General features: G+C 40.7%; 1 long non-coding RNA gene across 1 annotated transcript in view; it reads left to right on the forward strand.

Annotated features, from left to right (window-relative positions):
* The window catches only part of LOC106585029 (uncharacterized), a 14,650-nt gene extending 10,122 nt beyond the window's left edge, over positions 1–4,528 (forward strand). The window contains exon 4 of the long non-coding RNA XR_001323884.2: positions 4,391–4,528. This is a non-coding gene — a long non-coding RNA (uncharacterized lncRNA). The remainder of the gene's footprint in view (positions 1–4,390) is intronic.
* The last annotated feature ends 2,807 nt before the right edge of the window (positions 4,529–7,335 follow it).

Raw genomic sequence — 7,335 nt, forward strand, 5'->3', positions numbered from 1 at the left:
AAAACTACAACAGTTAGTTGAATTAGTCTAAATATATGATATTAAGCTGATGGTTTGAAAGGCTCTTAATATAGCCTAGAGTTAAATACATGAGGGATATGGAAGTACCTCAATATTAGAGTAGATCTCTTTTGCAGCTTCAAAATCTATTTTTCATAATGGATAAGACATAAGATAATACAGTAATACATGACACCAACTTCTTATATGTGTAGTATCTTTCATTATTACAATAGCAACATTGTAACATAGGACTTTGCAAATTGCTTTATAAATTGAATAATAATGGAGTTATTATATAAGTGGAATAAGGAACAGTCACTATTCCTCCTGTACAGTAATAACAAACTCACTCATTGGTAATTACATTTTAATTGCATAGTAAAGTATTATATTAACAACATGCTGATAAAATGCTGCTCAAAGTATTTTCAGTTTTATTACACAGGCAAAATAACAGTTTACTGTTAAGTGTTACTGAGAATGCTAACAGTAACAAAATGGCTATTAAGTGTTGAAAGGAAACTAAATACCCAAAATGGAATAAACTACAGCCAAGGTAGGTGGAAAATAATTTTAGTTTGTAATCTGATTAAACTATCCCTTTAAAGATGATATAGTGCAGGCTATCCAACCCTGTTACTGGACAGCTACCCTCCTGCAGGTTCTCGCTTCATCCCCAGTTGTAACAACCTGATTCAGTTTATCGACCAGATAATTATTAGAACCAGGTGTGCTGATTAGGGTTGGAGTGAAAACCTCCAGGATGGTAGCTCTCCAGGAACAGGGTTGGCGAGCCCTGGTAAAGTGTACATTTGAAACAAGAACACTTACCCTCAGATGGACAAAGAGGTTCAAAGTTGTTTTTGCCAAGCGTCCAACTTGTTGTTTGTAAATGGCTTTGAATTACTAGTATTTTCAGGTATCATAAAATGAATTGCAGCTTTCAACCTTTTCAGTGGCATGTTGAAAGAGTCATACAGTAGTTATTTACTTATTTTTACTTATTTGTACAAAATATAATTGGTTAATTGATTTGACTTGATTATGTATACCTGGGGCAATGGACTTTCAGGAGAATGGACATTTACAAAATGTTCAGACAGAAATGTATTTTGTAGATCAAATATGACTGTCAGGTAGATTGGAATAGTATAGGAGATTGTGTGCTCTATTCATTCTATTTCTATCTTCAACATGTTGTTCCTGATACAGCCCTGCCATTAATTGAAGGCAGCCAATACAATAGCTAATCCAATAGTAGCCACTTCCTGAGATCTGTATTCAAATATTTTTTTGAAGTACCACTGAACAAAAGTATAAACACAACATGTAAAGTGTTGATCCCATGTTTCATGGGCTGAAATAAAAGAACTGAGAAATGTTCCATACGTACCAAAGCTTATTTCTCTCAAATTTTGTGCACAAATTTGTTTACATCCCTGTTAGTGAGCATTTCTCCTTTGCCAAGAAAATCCATCCACCTGACAGGTGTGGCATATCAAGAAGCTGATTGAACAGCATGATCATTACACAGGTGCACCTTGTGCAGGGGACAATAAAAGGCCACTAAAATATGCCGGTGTGTCACACAACACAATGACACAGATGTCTCAAGTTTTGTGGGAGCATGAAATTGGCATGCTGACTGCAGGAATGTCCACCAGAGCTGTTGCCAGAGAATTTTATGTTAATTTCTCTACCAAACCACCTCCAACATCATTTTAGAGAATTTGGCAGTACATCCAACCAGCCTCACAACCGCAGACCACGTGTAACCACGCCAGCCCAGGACCTACACATCTGGCTTCTTCACCTGCGGGATCGTCTGAGACCAGCCACCCGGACAGCTGATGAAACTGTGCGTTTGCACAAATGAAGAATTTCTGCACAAACTGTCAGAAATGATCTCGGGGAAGCTCATCTTTGTGCTTGTCATCCTCACCACGGTCTTGACCTGACTGCAGTTCAGCGTCATAACCGACTTCAGTGAGCAAATGCTCACTTTCGATGGCCACTGGCACGTTGGAGAAGTGTGCTTTTCACAGATGAATCCCAGTTTCAACTGTGCCGGGCAGATGGCAGACCACATGTATGGCATCATGTGGGCTAGAAGTTTGTTGACGTCAACGTTGTGAACAAGAGTGTCCCATGGTGAAGGTGGGGTTATGGTATGGGTAGGAATAAGCTATGGAAAATGAACACAATTGCATTTTATTGATGGCAATTTAAATGCACAGTGATACCGTGACGAGATCCTGAGGCCCATTGTCGTGCCATTCATCCGCCGCCATCACCTCATGTTTCAGCATGATGATGTACGGCCTCATGTCACAAGGATCTGTACACAATTTCTCGAAGCTGAAAATGTTCCAGTTCTTCCATGGCCTGCATACTCACCAGATGTCACCCGTTGAGCATGTTTGGGATGATCTGGACCGACGTGTACGACAGCGTGTTCAAATATCCAGCAACTTCCTGCAGCCATTGAAGAGGAGTGGGACAACATTCCACAGGCTACAATCAACAGCCTGATCAACTCTATGGTTTGGAGATGTGTCACGCTGCATGAGGCAAATGGTGGTCACACCAGATACTGACTGGCCCATACCTTTTTTTAAAGATACAGTATCTGTGACCAACAGATGCATATCTGTATTTCCAGTCATGTGAAATCCATAGATTAGGGCCTAATTCATTTATTTCAATTGACTGATTTCCTTATATGAAGTGTAACTCAATGAAGTGTAACTCAGTAAAATCTTTGAAATAGTTTTAAGTTGCATTTATATTTTTGTTCAGTCTAGTTGTTTTCTCAAATCTGTATTCAAATAGTTTTAAAAACGTAGTCACTTTCTGAGAGCTGTATTTTTTGGGATCTGTATTCAAATGGTTGTAGTCAACTTTTTTCCCACAGGATTTTTTTGTAACTTTCTACAAAGCATAGTTAAAATTATAGTTATGCCAGGTCTGCTGTCCACCATGTTTTGTGTTTTGGGCTCCAAGAAGCCTTCTTCTTAAAATGTTATGGCAAACTGGTTTTGTCGCCACCAACTGGACAGGGATGAAAAAAAAATACAAAGGAAAAGTACATTGCATATGGGAAGTGAAAATTTACATCAAAGATCCACTCCAGGATCTTAAGAACTAGAAATTCATAAAATATAGTACAAATTGGATTCGTAACATATCATACGAGTCAAAAATATGTTACGTCCTTTTTTGCAGGAAGTAACATTTCATACGAAATGGATTACATAGTACATAATTTGACGTAGTACATAAAAAACGGGACCACTTTTGGCTTGTGAGCACCACTTTCAAAACCTCTGGCTGAAATTATACAAAAGTTTGAGAGTGCATCTTTAATCCACACAAAAACATATTTTTCCAAAAATAGATACATTCCCACTCCTTCAGCCAAATTGAGAACTGAAATACCCTGCTCATGTTCTGGGGTCTGAGAGGGTGTGTACGCACGAGACCGTACTCCACGTAGCGCCACAGATTTAAAATATTTTTATCCCAGAAAGAGTTCAGCTGCAGAAACAATGATGTCAATCTTTCTTGACTTCTTTTCCACTTGTGCAGTTGTGTTTTTCACCATTGCTATAAATTACACAAAGTCTACTTTCTTCACTTAAAGATACGCAGGCTTTTGTGTATGTTATTCACTAATATCGGACCTTTTGTTCTTAACTGACTTGCCTTGTTAAATAAAGGAAAAGGGGGGGAAAAAGTAATGTTAGCTTGGGTCAAATTTCTAGTTTATTAAGTTTAATCTTACCAATTATTTTAGCTTATCATTTTCTAATTTACTGGCATATTTGAGAGCTAGATAGCTAGCTATTCAACATTAGTAAGAGGTAGCTAACTATCTGCTTAGCAAGCTAGTTCAGTTTAGTGTAGCATTTTACGTTTCTGCCCCCAGGGAAGCATAACAGTCCATTCCAATTTAAGTTTATATAGCTTATTGAACTATAAAAAGCCAGGCCCTAGGTCGGTGACATAGGCTTAGACACTGGTCTGAGGCAACGCGCACCTTTCAGGAACCACACCACCAGAGGAGAAGTACTTCATCAAGCTTCGTTTGATCACATGCTTTTTCAAATCGTGTGTTGCAAAATGCGAGGTCCCACTGATTTCTTCTTCTTCGGTGAGGTTTAACAGTGGTTGGCATCCAATATGATGCATTACCGCCCCCAACTGAACGATAGTATAGATCAATTACACTTTATGATATAAAAGGGAAGTGGGAAAAATAAATATACTTATTTTAATTACTGACCCTATACTCATTAAAACCCATCACCTTATTCCACTACTTTAACTTTAACCCTATCTGATCAAATCAAATTGGATGAAATGTACCTGCTATTTGTATTTACAGCTAAGCCTCCTCCTGCTCCCTATTTAAGAGGTGATGACCACTCCACTACACTACCATTGTCAACCCTCACATGACATGAACTGAAGCCACGTCTCATGTCCCCGCTAATCCACTGGCACATTGAGTGTTTCCTTTCCAAGCACTGTGAGTACCCCTATTAATTTTCTCTCATTACTGTGCGTCAATCACATACACAAAAACATTCACATTATTACACATCAATAATTGTACTCCTTGCTTGGACTAACTCATTCTTAGCTCTTTTGTCTGACTGTGTAATGTGTTGTGTTATTATTTTTTTGTATTCCCAGTCAAATCCTGTCCTGCACTGGTCAAGCCTCTGAACACCTCATCTCATGCCTCATACCCTCATTCAATCACTGCTGTGATCCCTTTCCAACACTGTGTAAGTAGCCCTCTCATTCCCATTCGACATAATATTGTACTATAAATGTCTTTATTAAATGCTTTAGGTTAAAATAACTCATTTGACGATATTTGAAACACACTTTTGTCGTCTCCATGCGTTCCGCGCCTATACTGTAGGTCTCCCATCCATCTCAATTTTTCAAGTCACCAGCCTCCACTGTGAAGTTGTGGCTGGTAGGTTGGTGTCCATGCCATCATCAGGGCTCTGGGTGTTAACACATTATGCCCTGCAGAACAGCACAGCAGGCTAGGACCTTAACATAGCACTCTCAGCTATCTCACCTAAATGAGGCACATGTTTGAAAATCCGACACTGCATTACCTTATAAGTCATCCTCTCATGTAAGCCTGGAAACCTGTGTGTGTGTGTGTGTGTGTGTGTGTGTGTGTGTGTGTGTGTGTGTGTGTGTGTGTGTGTGTGTGTGTGTGTGTGTGTGTGTGTGTGTGTGTGTGTGTGTGTGTGTGTGTGTGTGTGTGTGTGTGTGTGTGAACTGGAGGTGAAGTAGTTATCTCTTGAGAACATTCTACCTTCATTTCCTCTTCCCCAAGAAGCATTTGTGGCTGTGTCTTCTACCAGTGGAATAAACGCTGAAGACTTTGATTTATGTAATGGAAAAATGTCATTTACATTGGTACCCACACACTGTCCTCTCATAATAATAGTTGGAGCAGTAGAAGTACAATGAGTGGGCACAATAATTTATTTGTTTTACTCTCACTGTATTACACTCCTGTGACTAGGTGCGGAGGTGTGCGTGTATCTCTACTTTGCGTCACACAGCAGACTTCTATATTAAATTACTTTTTCCACAACGGAAATGGCCATTTAAAGCTAGACCTAGCTTCAGACCTAGCTTTTTCAATTTAGAATCCTCGTAGTTGCTCATCTGCAAAACATCCCTGTGTGAGTAATGGAATGATGCTTTCCGGAGTGGTCAAGACTAATCCATATGTATATTTACTGTAGGTTTCATTTTATTTAACATTTGTTTAACAATGTGTCTTTTTCCCTCCTGTGTTGAAGTGCATTATCTTACAAACAAATACATTGAGGAATATAGAATAGACTGAGAATTTTGGGTGTGTGAAAAACCATGTGGGTGATGCTATTACTATAGAAAACCATCTATGACCAGAACAGTTGCCCAAGCACATACGTTACTGTACACTGGAAGGTGAGATCCTTGAAAGGGGGAATCTCATACTCCCACACATACTATAAAATGCATTGCCAAATGTTCACAGGAGTAACTCATTTAGAAACTTGCTCACACACTAGCTGGCAAAAACAAGACAACTATGAGAGAAAGTGCAGCGGCAGATACTTGTGGAGTGGGCTAGCTTTGTAGTTACATAGTGTAAAAGCCTGTGACTTCCTACTTGGTAAGGACATTGTCACATATCTGTTAATTCACTTCATTTCTGATTTAAAGGAACATCTGCTGATGGAACACCTGGGTCTCCCTTGCATGATGAACAAGATTGCCAATTGACCTGAACCAAAGATCTCTTTGCACAGTTTCCACCATTATCTAAGCCCCAGCCAATAAACAGAGTCAGACAGAGCGCTAAACGTTTTCTGCCTCCTTTCAATAGCAATGATTCACACCCTCTTTGGCTAACTATTGGCCCACAACGACTACATTTACATTTACATTTACGTCATTTAGCAGACGCTCTTATCCAGAGCGACTTACAAATTGGTGCATTCACCTTAAGATATCCAGTGGAACAACCACTTTACAATAGTACATCTATATCTTTTTTTGGGGGGGGGGTTAGAAGGATTACTATATCCTATCCCAGGTATTCCTTAAAGAGGTGGGGTTTCAGGTGTCTACGGAAGGTGGTGATTGACTCCGCTGTCCTGGCGTCGTGAGGGAGCTTGTTCCACCATTGGGGTGCCAGAGCAGCGAACAGTTTTGACTGGGCTGAGTGGGAACTGTGCTTCCGCAGAGGTAAGGGGGCCAGCAGGCCAGAGGTGGATGAACGCAGTGCCCTTGTTTGGGTGTAGGGCCTGATCAGAGCCTGAAGGTACGGAGGTGCCGTTCCCCTCACAGCTCCGTAGGCAAGCACCATGGTCTTGTAGCAGATGCGAGCTTCAACTGGAAGCCAGTGGAGTGTGCGGAGGAGCGGGGTGACGTGAGAGAACTTCGGAAGGTTGAACACCAGACGGGCTGCGGCGTTCTGGATGAGTTGTAGGGGTTTAATGGCACAGGCAGGGAGCCCCGCCAACAGGGAGTTGCAGTAATCCAGACGGGATTATTCAAAGACTTTCTGTTGTACTGAGCGCTGACCTCTGGCAAAACATTTAATCAAGGTAGAATTGCTCTCAATGATATTGCAGCCCCAATGCAGGATAGAAATAGCCTATACTGGGTTCCCGAGTGGCGCAGCTGTCTAAGGCACTGCATTGCAGTGCTAGAGGCATCACTACAGACCCTGGTTCGTTCCCAGGCTGTATCACAACTGGCCTTGATCAGGAGTCACATAGCACGGAGCACAATTGGCCCAGT

The sequence above is a fragment of the Salmo salar genome, chromosome ssa24 (assembly GCF_905237065.1).
Source record: "Salmo salar chromosome ssa24, Ssal_v3.1, whole genome shotgun sequence".
Classification (NCBI taxonomy): domain Eukaryota; kingdom Metazoa; phylum Chordata; class Actinopteri; order Salmoniformes; family Salmonidae; genus Salmo; species Salmo salar.